The 14475-nt window shown below is 36.2% G+C and overlaps 1 protein-coding gene across 1 annotated transcript in view; it reads right to left on the bottom strand.

The window, feature by feature from the left end:
- LOC129754075 (ras-related protein Rab-32) overlaps positions 1–1829 on the bottom strand; it is a 48963-nt gene extending 47134 nt beyond the window's left edge. Inside the window, exon 1 of the mRNA XM_055749939.1 lies at positions 962–1829. The gene's annotated coding sequence lies outside the window, so the exon portion shown is untranslated. The remainder of the gene's footprint in view (positions 1–961) is intronic.
- Between the last annotated feature and the right edge of the window lie 12646 nt (positions 1830–14475).

The following is a 14475-nucleotide window of genomic DNA, read 5'->3' as shown; positions in this document are numbered from 1 at the left end:
TCAAAATTCAGATTCAGAATTCAGATTCAGAATTCAGATTCAGAATTCAGATTCAGAATTCAGATTCAGAATTCAGATTCAGAATTCTGATTCAGAATTCAGATTCAGAATTCAGATTCAGAATTCAGATTCAGAATTCAGATTCAGAATTCAGATTCAGAATTCAGATTCAGAATTCAGATTCAGAATTCAGATTCAGAATTCAGATTCAGAATTCAGATTCAAAACGTACAAAAAAAAAAAAAAAAAAAAAAGAATACAGATTCAGAATTCAGATTCAGAATTCAGATTCAGAATTCAGATTCAGAATTCAGATTCAGAATTCAGATTCAGAATTCAGATTCAGAATTCAGATTCAGAATTCAGATTCAGAATTCAGATTCAGAATTCAGATTCAGAGTTCAGATTCAGAGTTCAGATTCAGAATTCAGATTCAGAATTCAGATTCATAATTCTGATTCAGAATTCAGAATTCAGATTCAGAATTCAGATTCAGAATTTAGATTCAGAATTTAGATTCAGAATTCAGATTCAGAATTCAGATTCAGAATTCAGATTCAGAATTCAGATTCAGAATTCAGATTCAGAATTCAGATTCAGAATTCAGATTCAGAATTCAGATTCAGAATTCAGATTCAGAATTCAGATTCGGAATTCAGATTCGGAATTCAGATTCAGAATTCAGATTCAGATTCAGAATTCAGAATTCAAAATTCAGATTCTTCCGAATAAAATGCTTCAATATGTCATACAAATTTCAGGCTCATTGCGCAAACCTTTCTCGTGGTTCGGTCTGGCCCCAATATTAATGAGACCTTTTGCTAGGGCGTAGCATAAATTTAGGCTTGCAACGACAAAGATTATCAACAGTTGGCTGATCTGGGCCAGTTTCTTACGTATTTTGAATACCTCCTTTTTTGAAACAATTTTAGAAAATATAAATCTTACAAGCTTTACTTACCGTTCAATTCAAAGCTTCAGGAAACTTTCGCCTCTGTCTCTCATCAACTCACATCTCCCGGTTCATTTTCCTCGCCTCATCTCACCTGAACATTTCATACGCACAACAACACTACTGGTTCGAAAATCATCAATCGATGCTTCCGGAGATCACCATCGAAGAACTTTTCCGTCCGGCTAGCAGCCACTAGTTAGTTAATAATAGGCTCTTAAAACTGGATTCTTCCGCCTCTTCCAGCTATCATCATCAGCACATATGCGCTTGTGCTACCTTTTCCACATAATGTTGCCTCCACACATTGATTTCACATAAATTTCCACTTCCCAATCGCGCGCCCGCTGGCTGCTACTAGGTGCTCCCTAATCTGTTCCACAATCATCATCATGTGTGTTAATTACTCATTCGGGTTTTGCTTTTCTTTGGCTTTTTCTCTATCGGGGTGCGCTTTCTGCGTTTCCGGTGTGGTTCGATTTGGTGTTCCCGGAATTAGCATAGAGCACGCGATTCGTCGGCTCGCTCTAGCGCTCTATTTCGGTCTTCGATTTCGAGGCGCAACGATTCATTGCGCTTGGAAGTTTGCTGAACTTCTTAATCGGCCAGCAATTAACGTCATTTGCCAACTGATGCTGCATCGGAATGGATAGGATCTAACAAACCTCCTCTTTGCCTCCGCCGATGGTTTTTTTTCTCCTGCTCCCGAAAATGTCGTTTCGCACAGATTACACCATGTCATTTGAATATTTTATCGCGTAGAAACCGCGTCTTGCCTTCGGTATTATCTTTCACCAGCCTGCTGTGGTTGCGACTTTGGGGTTTTGTTTTATTTACCCAATGCAGTTTGGCACCAGGGATCTGTCTCACATTTTACAGATGCATAGGTCTGGATGGCTGAGTAAATATTTGCCTAACCTATTACTTGCAGCGTACTGTTTTAAAGGGGTTGATTTTCGACGCGAGTTTGCTCTCACTGACACGTGGAGTGGAGCAAAGGACTCAAAAATGGCCTCTCTGTTGTTGTCGTTTTGTGCTCGCTCTGTTGTTGGCATTGAATGGGGGGATGAATATGTCAATAGGGCGCTCTCGGGGGTGATTCTCCACATCACATTCAGCAGCTGCGCGATTGAACCATCGCAATTTAGGGTAACATTTCTGTTGTTGGACTGCTAAAATGAACTGAAGTATTACAGATTTAACAAAACTGAACTGAACTGGAAGCCTTTCAAAGGATGCATTGAGAAAATTGAAGTTTATTTAAAAACCTACACAAGTATCTAGAAAAAAATGGTTTCTGATGCCCTCAGGTTCCATTTATACTGAGCCAAAAGTAAATGTTTCTACTTAAATTGTGAGGCGTTTCTTAGTAAGTAACCAGAAAGCAAATCATAACTTTAAGAGGAGCAGCCAAATATGATTGGCAGAATAAGATATGCTAGAGCAGAGGTGAGCAATCCTTAAAAGCAACGGGCCAATTTGAATTTGAAATCATTTCAGCGGGCCGCACTCAAAATAAATGACGAAAACATAACTAAAACACGGAAAATTAAACGAATTAATGGGTGAATAAAACGGAAATTTAATAACCTTTTTGCCTTTCTTACAGAAAGGTATAGTTATCGGTCGATTTGAGAAATCATTAAGTATGGATCTTGGAAATACATTTATAGGTTATATAAAACGGGGTAACATTGATCACCATGATGATTTTTCCAGATACCTAATAATCAATAACCAACTCTGAAGTTAAAATATCTCAAAACTTTGTTCTAACTTTAAAAAACTATAAGTTAAGTTTCAAATTGGGAAAAACTTGGTTTGTTTTTTTTTTTAAATTGTAACCGGTTGGTTACAAATCGTTTGATTTTTGTTTTCATTTTGTTTCGTATGTTATATTAGAAAATTCATGTTTTTGTAAAGTCTCACAACAAGATAGCACCACAGTAGGCTACATTTCTGCAAGCTGCTGTCAATTGATATTGGAGGAAAAGGAGGAATATTTGGAAAATGAAACGAAAAAGCCGAAAAGGAAGCTTGCTTCCGTTTTTCGAGTTTCTTCTGTAGCAGGCGTCCGTGTGTGAAGTCAAGTTCCTGTTAAGTGTTTGTGAACGTCTACGGAATTCACCCGGATACCGAATTGTCTTCGTCACGGCTCGGCCCGCAGACCCTTGGTGGTCTCGCGCCTAAATCGTAAAGGATCAGCATTCAGCATCTACGTCCTCGGGTTCTGCGGAATCCTAAATTCCAAGGAGGACTTCCCTTCTCGGCCTGTCCGGAAACGGGGCACTCTCGTGGGCAGGCCGATTAAAAGCCAAAGAAGGAAGACGCCTGCAACGACCGAGTCCAGCAACGCCCGCTGGCGCCGACGGTTTCGGCACCCCGTCGATACGCCCTTAAATCGACGGCCCTCCTGCTTCCGGACAGCCTTGCCAGATCTACGGATTTCTCCGTAGTTCTACGGATTTTCAGCATTTCTACGGAGCTACGGATCGATGCTCGAAATCTACGGATTTTTAGCATTTCTTACGGATTTTCTACGGATTATCGAGAAAATTCAAGGGATTCTGCGGATAACTGAAAATTCTACCTGACGACCAAAACAAAAAAAAAAGGTCATCAAGTTTTTTTTTGCCGAAATCAGTACATTTTTCGATTTGCCTAAAATCTACGGACTTGAGCGGTTTTCAATCTGGCAACGCTGCTTCCGGAACTGGATTTCCGGAACTACGACGTCGCGACGCAACAGCAGCAGCAAACCCACGGTTAGTGAGAATTTACACGCCACATTACAGTCAGAAATTGTTTATTGTACACACAGACAACACGCCACATAAAAACATCAATAAAACCACAATCAACATGAAATTTCCGATTTTCTGTATTTTATCCGTAAAGTCCTTGGTTACCCAGTAGCCAGCCGGCCCTGAGGTTCCGTACTCTTAGAGTACCTTGCCTTGGCTAGTCTAGCCGCTGCTCATCTATCCGTAACAAAATTTCAAATGAAAGTGAAAATGTAATTTCAAAATATTCAAATTTAGAGTTCGTTTTGATTAGGTCGTTGTAGTATCCAGAAACAGGAGCTGTTTCTTCTTCTTCTTCTTCTTCTTCTTACATCAACATGGCCAAAACATGTAGGCATCCTGGAAAATGGGAGACTTGCGTCTATCATTTTTCTTTTCAGCGTATTACCTGTTACATATTCCTATGCATTGCAGATATTACTACGGCCAGGCCAACCATGTGATGAAAACCGCGAAAGATACAGGATACAGGGCGGAATGAAGCGTGGAGATCCCTACCAAACGCTTCATATAATACTTTGAATATGGAAAGATCTAAATATGAATTTATGTCATTTGGGAAAATGTATATTTAATATTGATACATTTAATGCTGTTAAGGAATTAGAAACTTACGATACTTACCAACATTATACTCACCGCAATAATAATTAGAATATAGAATATTACATTTGAGTTTGGACTGTTAACACATATCTTATCAAAATTATTAAATTTCAATGCATAGTTTTTGAAGCAATTTAAATGCTTATTTTATAACTGCTAGATGACTGTCGCTCCGTAACGCATTGATTTACTAACAATAATAGCAATCAATACAGTGACCACACTAACGCGCACGCAGCCCTCACAAAAGAAATTAAAATGAAAATTGTTATTATGGTGTTAAAGTGGTGTGAAATTTTAATAAGCACTAAAATGCTAATGTATTTCGGATTTCTACATCGTATTTTTAAGATCAAAGCAATCGAAGGCTGTTACGACCACCTGCTGGAAAAAAAAACATTCAAAATTCCTCGGTCGTGGAAACCGAACTTCTGTCACATCTTGAATAAATTCATTCACCACAAAAAAAAATACAGTTACTTATCTTATTGTTCCGAATCAGTCAGGAGTATCTGGGTGTTTTCTAAGAATGGTCCTGGACCGGTCCCCCGGAAAGCGTAGTACCAGCCACTTTGATTCGGCCACTTTCAACAACTTCACAAACCATTACGATAAGCATTTATTTCACTCCACTTAGGGTTTCAAATTAATAACCCACTTAATAACTATGAATCGAACGATATACATAAAAGACTTTACCACTGCTTAACTTATTGAAAAATGGTGAGGGAAATATAAATTTAAAGAAATCACGACGTAAAACGCGACCGCGGAAAAAAATGCGACCGCACTCCACAGGAGCTGTTTCTAACCCTTTAAAGTGTCCGTAAAAGAGAACTGACTTCAGGAGATTTGCATTTGAAGTAAAGAACAAGGGAACATATTCGAATGTATTCTGGTTCTGATACTACATTACTTTCTTTTTTATATTGTTTTGGAACACTTCAACTTTTTTGTTCTTAGCTAAGGTGCATTTTAGATTCAACTTTTTGTTTCAGTACCTGTTTAGTGATTTTTGATTACTTCTTCTTTTTATTTCCAAGCAACATTTCTGATCATCACTGTTTTTTTTCTTTATGTTTTATGATCCTCTTTTGAACAACTACGTTCGAATATCGTTTTTTTTTTGTCTAAACACAACTCTGTGAACTGTGACAAACAGCTTACATTGATCATAAATGATTTACATTTAATGGATTGAATAGATTTTCCTTCTAAACATAATTCATCACGTTCAGTGCATTATTAAGGATACCATAAATTTCCAACTCCATATCCAATGCCGCAAGGATGGCGAAGTGTCACTCAAAATACCTTATTATTATATAATACAACTATCTTACGAATAATGAATATCATCTGAATGCAATTCAATGCATGTGACTTTTTATTATTCGCTTCTGGTGTTAAACAACCTTTTTTTTTGCCAGGAATTTACCACATCGTTGCATTCTTCCCTTAAATTCAAACAATCTATAATGCTGCCTTGCATAATAGTTCCCCAATTATCTTCCTTTTTTGCGCCACTCTAAATCCTCTGGAGGCATGATTTAACACACATCAAGTTTTGAAAATATCAGTCAAATTACTGCACAGTTGAGTTTGGATATTTTCTTTATGTAAGAAAACTTTATGCCTTATTTGCTGACTATGTTCCAATTAAAACACGTTGTCGACAATCTTTTATTAGCAGTCACTACAGGATCTAACAACTTCTGTGGTATGATTTCATTTTTCAATCACGTTACATTCACCACATCGGATCAACTGTAGTACATAAACTATGAAAATCTAAAAGACCTTCGCATTTTTTTGCCTATTTATACGCAAAAGTCCACTCGCAAACTACTTCAATATACTACATCATTTTATCATAGAAATTAGCAGTCTGTAAATTCTCCACAGATTATCTCATAAACTGTTAAGTTTCCTAAAATTACTGTTCCAGAACCAGGCTTCGGATTCATTTGAGAGCAAACACCCACGGAGCTCAAATCTGCTCCCACTTTTTAGGCGGTAAGATGGAATGAGAAGGAGTTACCATTTGCCTTAATGATGCAATGCTCCCAGGGAGTTCTTTTGTTGCTTCTCGCTCTGCTCTGAAAAGGGAAATGAGCGCTCTACGGGAGTAGCTCCCTAGGAGCACGCTTATAAAGCAAACGTTATGTGCAAGGCGAGTAAAGACAGGTGTGTTCTTATACCAATGCACGGAATCGTCCATCTTGTGACAGGCGTGACAGGCAATCGTAATCGTAGGCATGGTAGGCGAACAATTCGCTGTCAAAAAGCGCACCGTCTCCACCCCCCACCAATGAGAAACTTTTGGTACCCCTTGCCTACTTTTCCTCAATATGCACCCACCCTACTGGAGGCACTCTGGTTATGTGCTAGGTATCTGGCTGGCCCTTGTTCGTTTGTTTTGGTTTACGTCGGCGGTGTCATTTGGGAATGATTTAATACGAATAGCAGTAGATAGAACGTGTCCCGGCTGATAAGTTTGTTGAGTAGAGCGGCCAAAATAAGCAGATTGCTGTATGAAGTTTACATGAAAAGTTTAAGTACGATAGCATAAGAAGAAATCGCGCAACGAGCCTCAAGTTAGTAAAGAAATTTGAGATATTTGTTCGGGTAGCTAGTATTTCTTCAATAACCGTCAAACGGGGTATCATGCAAGAGCAGGGTTAGATGCTACTTTTGTATACCACCACACTTATTTTATTTGAATAAATATATTTTATGTAATAAAATTATCATTTAATGATTATGATGATTACTCAGTTTTTAACATCGCGAGATAGATTTTTAAAATTTTTATTCTCATTTTCTCAATTTTAAAAATTGAGCATTAGATGTACAATTTTTCACATTTTTCGATGTCGTAAAACATTTTACCAAGTTTGACGGATTGGCTAAACGATATCACATACAAACTTTATACTGCTTTTATTACCCTATAACAACTCTGATGCAAATATTTTTAAATAAATAAATAAAAAAAAATATAATTCAGTTATCAGTCTGTGCTAAAATTCATCAAATTTAAATCTTGATTTCATATACTTGAATATGATTGTTTTGCATCATGCGTTTGTTAATTTCAAAATTTCATCTATCATAACAAGAACTTTTATGATTTAAGTTACTTGATTATTTGTAGTATTTTTTACCCCTAAATATATAAAGCACTCTTATGCTTTTTTTTAAATAATTTTTGACAGAACTTTTTTTCGAATATTATTGTTTTGCATCACGCGCTTGTTAATTTCAAAATTTCATCTTCCATAACACATAACATTTTTGTAGTATTTTTTACCCCTAAATGTATGCAGCGCCCTAATGCTTTTTTCCAAATCATTTTTGACAGAACAAATTTGAGCAAAATCGAAACTTACTGAAATTAGTGCTTTATAGGTTATGACATCACAAATATGTCTAGAGCTATAAATATTCGACGTTTCCATTTGTTTTTTTATTAACAACAAAGTTTGTTGCATCTTGTCCCTTTTTAGTAGGGTGACAATCGCATATTTTTGTGAATTTAAAAATAACTGGGGAAACCAATAATTTTTCTGACTAAGTTAATTTGATGTCCTATCAATAATAATTATGTGTACGTTAAGTTTTTAGAAACCATTCATAATGAAAAGTGTGCATGATGCCCCAGTTGACGGTACTTCTTTTAACACCGGCCCAATTCTGTGTAATACATGTTATCTGAAAACCAAAAATACGACAAACGTTTTACATGATCATTGAATGTAAATTAGAGTAATAATGTAAACGTTGTTAAAGTTAAAAATAGTCATCGCCGCACAGCCACCCCATCAGCCAGCCAGCAGCTGTGAGCTACTTGAAGCAACCAAATATGTAGGGGAAAACTGTACAAGACGCACCAGCGGGGTAAGATCACTGACCACACTGACATGACACTTAGAACAAAAATTCAACCATTTTTCTTTCTAATTTTTTGTTGTTAGATTTTGCAGGTTCGCAATACCGACGGCAGGTGGCGAACCTAAAAAATTTGACAAAAAATGCCCTGTAGGAAAAATGGTCCTGTTTAGCCCGATTTTATCGTAGAAATTGCGTGTTTTATTTTTAAAGTTGGGTGGCATTTCCTAACTGGGATAGCATTTCTTCAAATCGATCGATGCGCACTCTGGAATCGACATTGCGTACTGTTGGAAAAATTATCCAGAAAACAAAATCGAGTGTCCAGTCAGTATGGTCAGTGGTAAGATGGCCCATGTCATTCTTTCTCAAATATACACTAACCTACGGCTTCGAATGATGTTTTTCTTCATTTTTATTGTAGCATACAAGCTTTTTCATCATTCAATAGATGAAAAGTTCACAAAATCTATTTTAGTTCTTAGAAACAGTGGAATTAATGGAATCAGCGTAAAACTTGTTATTTTTCATAAGTAACATATAAGGTTTTATGGTAAAACAGCCTGCGCAATCTGACCAAACTACAGCTTATTGTTTTACCACTCATGTGCACTTTCGGAAGACTATAAGTATTTTGTTGTATTTTATTAACTTCCTACAAATTTCATCGAAAATTAATCATATGAAAATTGGGGCAGAATGCCCACAAGACCACGTGTTTTACGCTCAAATTTTGAATGCTGTTAACTTTTGAGAAAATCCGAATATCAAAACAATATGCCATTGTTTTTAATTGCTGACTCCCAAATTACGATGACAATGCATAATTATAACAAATTTCGTCCGTGTTCGAGTTAAAACGGTGCACCAATATTCGATTCGAAAAAATTATCGGCCGCCATGTTTGCCGCGATATCACTATATCAGTCAAAAAAATTGAATTTCGTTGCCTACTTGAAGGCGTTTTATATATAAGGATATTAAAAAGTGTATTTTGAAAAGCGAAATTTTCGATGAGTTTAGCAATACTAAATGATTTTTAGCCAAAGAATGGTAGTTTACAAAAATACGATGAATATGCAATTAAACATTTGGTGTTGCAATAATTACATTCCGTATAATCATTGTTCTATTTCTTACCACCCTTCCTGTTTGGTGCGTTTTGTATACTCGTTTTGGCATTCTACCCCGCGTTTTGATTTCTGGCTGTTTTAGTTTTTTTTACAAAAATATAGTCAAAATCGAGTTTTTATCATATTTTTTCTTTTCGATAATACGTAAATTTCATCCTTGAATCGTCGTCAACTTTCAATTTGGTTCTTAAATGATTGGTATTGCTATAAATAGCAATAATGCTTAACTGGTGCGTTATGTACAGTTTTACCCTACCTAACTCGAACGTAATTCTGAATCGTCACACGCAAAGTAATTCCTCCCAGGGAGGCCTCTTTGGGAGGAACGCAGAGCCTCTGGGAGAGCAAAGAGTGACTGGCGCTCTTAGAGATTCTGGCGTTAGGAGAAGCGAGAAAGAGTTATTTTCGACTGCTTCCGGTAAATTTGAATCGGCAGAGAGGTAACTCAAATCGCCAGAGGGATCGTAACGATCTCTCTGGCGATTTTGCATCATCACATCGTTAGAGAGGAACACACCATACGCGTGCCTTGGGTGAGCGCCACGAATTAAGCTAAGACACGCCCTCCAGAGAAACACACGAACACAATCCGAATCGTGTTTGTATGTTTCCCTCCGAGACGCGTGTTCGCCTGCCTGAGAAGTCGACAGCTACGATTGAAAGCACACACGGGACACGGGGACAAAATGCGACCACACCGTGCGAGTGTACGATTCAAACTGATTTCGCATGTACGCATTCGTATTCGTTGCCTCTAGGTATCTCGGCAGGACAAACCGAATGAAAATATTTGCGTTCTTGGAGTGTCGCCGAAGTTAACCGTTTTATTCTAAGTTCGGTGACTCAACTCTCAATTTTTTGCATGCTCTGTCGATTTCTGAGAGGACGCGCTTACTGGGAAAGAGTTATTTTCGACTGCCAAGAGTTTGGGAGTTCCTCCTCTATGAGTGGTACTGCTCTGCTTCTTTTGAGTCGCGCCTTAGGATTCGTCCGAAGCCTGTCCAGAACTTCCGGATCCATTCTTTATACTAAATCTCTTTTGCAGAATAATTAATCACTTTTCTCTCATCGCAGTAATCTGTCATTTCAACAAATTCCAGTTAGAGTGCCTATGAGGAGAGTGACGACATTCTATCCCAAACAAAATGAATGTCTTTGGAAACAATGAAATTTATACAGCTGGTAGAACTGGTTCAGTTTAAGCCTTCAAGTGACTTTTGCGAAATGATGCTTTTGTTTACTTTCCGTTGTACTTTGATTGTCGGTTTAGTGGATTATTGCGTTTAGTTTTAGTGAGAAAGCACAAGAATTTGTTCGAAACAATGAAGTGTTTTGCTAAATATTGCACAAATAAAATAACAGCGGGATTCAAAAACATTGGGTTCTTTCGATTTCCAGCGGATGAAGACCTGCAAGTTGCATGGAAAAAGTTCTGTGGATTCCCAGAATATTTCGAAATTACAGCTAGTTGTCAAGTGTGCAGCGTAAGTAAAAATCGTTGAAACATAAGGAGCTAACTAAATATTTGCGAAAAACAGTTTCACTTTCTGCAGGAGGATGTATATTTTGCTTCCGGCAAAGGAAAAATTATGTGGTGACGTACGGCAGTCCCAGTGTACGATTGCGTTCCACAGATTGCCGACTTTACTCTCGAAGAAGATGACCTGAGCAAAATAGACTAGCAGCAGGACAAACTCTTTTCGGCAGTAGTTTGCAAAACATCCTATCAATATCAATCCTATCAATTATCAATAAAATAATTGGTGATCATAAAAACATTGAAATTATAATGAATTTACTTACTGTAATCGAGCAAAGGGATAGAATAGAAAAAGTTACAAACATTTTTCTGAAAACACAATGAGCACAATACTCGCAATTTATTTTCTTCTCAGGCTGAATTTGATAGGTCATTTGTTCGTTTGGAATGACTCTGACAGCTCATCCGCTATTCCAATTTTGACATTGGCGTCACTCTTCTTATAGGCACTCTAATTCCAGTCAAAACAATTTTCCAACTCTTGGTCTGTCAATTTTTATGATTTGCATCTTATTTTCCAGCTGAAACCAGACATTGAACTCCGCATTTAGCGACTACCTAGTTCATAGCTGCAATTCGTTACCTGCCTGATTGGCAGAATGGAATCAGACTTCCTTATGTGCATTTAAGCACCTGATCCATTTCTAACTTTTCAAAAAATAGTTTTTCTCCTGCTTTTCGGCAGAATGGAATCAACATTCTCATTGCGCATTTAAGCGCCTGATCCATTTCAACTTCTGAACAACTTTTAAAATAGTTTTTCAGCTGCTTTTCGGCAGAATGGAATCAGCCTTCCCAATGGGCATTTAAGCGCCTGATCCAGCTGCATATTTTCAGAACAAACCAGACTTCCGATTCGCATTTAAGCAACTGATTCGTTTCTCATTTTTCTCTAAATTCCACGAAAATTAATCTCTAAAATAACATACCTGGACTTCCGTCTCTTACCCAACGCAATGGTTCTTTATCCTCGTCGCCAATGTAATATTCAGATACAGGAACAGTTTCTAAGCATTCAAAGTGTCTGTAAAAGAGAACTAACTTCAGGAGATCTGCACTTGATGGTAGTTGATGGTAGTTGACACTAGAATGTTTATTATACTTTCTTGTTCTAAGTTGGCATGCTTAGTTGTAAAAGTAAAAAACAATAAGGAAACATATTCGAATGTATTCTTGTTCTGATACTGCAGTCGTATGAACCAATATAAACAAAACTGAGTTATTGGCTGCAAACGACTGATGAGCATGCATTCTGTTTTTGATAAAAACTTGGTTTCATTTGAGTGAGAGTTTAAATTTTTTTTGCCTTAGTAAATGTATAGTTTTGGTGTAGTTTTTGTTGTAGTTTTAGGTTCAAAATAGGGACATTTTCAACAGTAAGCCAGTCTTAGAAAAAAGGCTAGAAACCCTATCAAATGGTGAAGTTTGAAGGAAAAAATAAAAAGGGAAATAGTGCGAGGGCCGATCGGAAATCGAATGAAGCAAAATTTCATTTGTTTTTGTAGTTAAAATTCTATTTGTAATGTTAGAAAATTTAGCCCCTTAATTTATGCAGCATCATTGTCCATTATTCGAATTTGATTGTTGTTCGGCCTTAACACATTAAGGATCGCAATGTTGTTGTTTTATGGTGATGAAATCTAAACCAAGAAACACAAAAATTCAGAAGTTGTTTTGTATCCTTGATGATCGAGAAAACTCGATGAAACCGTCAAAATAGAGACTTTTGTTATCCCAAAGCATCAAATTCTAAACAGAGACGAATTCGATTTTTAAATCAAATTTATAATAATCTAATAAATTTCTGCAACCATGTTTTACGTTCATAGCAGTTCAGTACTGGTTTTAAAAATATGAAACATGCCACATTCCTCTTAAAATAATCTGAAAAATAATCGAAAAATATTGAAAAAATTAATCGATCTTACCCCGGATTACGATTCCAGCTCGACAAGTTTTGACGATGTCCGTGAATTTCAATCTGTGTAAAAAATGACGAGAATGACAAAAATATCAAAAACGACAAAAATTAATACAAATTACAAAATTGAAAAAAAAAAATGAAAAAATTTTATTACTTTTGTAATTTATATAAATTTTGTCACTTTTTGTCATTTATGTAAATTTGGTCAGATTGATCAATTTTGTCAGATTGATCAATTTTGTCAATTTTAAATTTTGTCAGTTTTGTCAATTTTGATTTTTTTTTCAATTTTGATAATTTTATCAATTTTGCCATTTTGTCTTTTTTTTTCAATTTGGTAAATTTTCAAGAAAAAATATCGATGTTGTCAAATTGGTTATTTTTAGCATTTTTTTTTTCATTTTATCAATTTTGAGTTTTTTTTGCCAATTTTTCAATTTTTGGTTTTCAAATCTGACATTTTTGTCATGTTTTTCAGTTTGGCCGAAATTTCCCATTGCGTTCATTTTTAATTTTTGTCAATTTTTTCGATTTGAGCTGCAGAGGCCTCCAACATCAACTTTTTACCGCAAGGCTGTTCCAGACCTTTCCAGACCAATAAATGTTTTTTTTGTCAAATTTGGAAGAAAGGAAGATGTGGTAGTTTTGCATTTAGAATAGATTCTATATAAAACCACATAAAACTAAGCAATCAATGTGAACGGGAGTAGCTAGTTGTCTACCAACAAAACAAGTTGAAGAATAAAGATTATTCCGTTCAACCTAGCTGCTGATGGTTTCCATTGTAAAGATATTGAGGTTACAACTGTATCCGAATATAATGTACATCAGGCATGTCAAACAGAAGGTAGGCCTAGGTCAATGCGGCCCGCGTAGCCCCGTCTTAAATTGTCACAAAAAAAACACCACTGATTTTTATGTAAAATATTACTGCAAAAAAACTAAAGCTGAATGTACTGATTTAACTGATTTTGGCTGCGGTCCTCTACGTCATAGAAATTTTTTAATGCGGCCCGCACACCTAAACGAGTTTGACATGCCTGATGTACATGCTGCCAGAAAGGCTACAATCCACTATCAAGTGTATTAATTCAGTACTTTTTAACACAAGAAAACAAGGTACATCACTAAAGCTTGATCATTTTTGAATAATTTTTAATCGATTTTAACTATTTCGGGAATATTCATCCTTACTATTCTTATTAAAAATCTTGATAGGTATTAATGAAATATTTTTATTTTATATGCCCTCCCGTTTTATTCGAACCGATCATTTTTCGGGGCCATTAAATTCCTAGCCACAACCAGATGTCAGCCTATACAATTTATTGAACGCTCATGATTTTCTCTTTAGCAACTCAACGCCTCCTATTGATGGGTTTTAGTACTTTATTGGTAAACAAAGCTGATACACGCTGAAAAAGATAAATCCAAAATGCTGTAATATTACAATAATCTTAATTTTTTTCAAGTTTAAATTACATACAACACATAGTAATTAAGCTACTCTTTTAAATGATTCTAACGATGAAAATGATTCCTAATTGTCATAAAGATTAACTCATTCCAGCTATCCATGAATGTAGGTAGAATCACTGATCAGTGGTAGAACATTAATGATCGTT

Source organism: Uranotaenia lowii, chromosome 3 (assembly GCF_029784155.1).
Source record: "Uranotaenia lowii strain MFRU-FL chromosome 3, ASM2978415v1, whole genome shotgun sequence".
NCBI classification, from domain to species: Eukaryota; Metazoa; Arthropoda; class Insecta; order Diptera; family Culicidae; genus Uranotaenia; species Uranotaenia lowii.
Note: the sequence above shows the minus strand (reverse complement) of the source record. Positions and strands in the feature narration are given on the sequence as shown.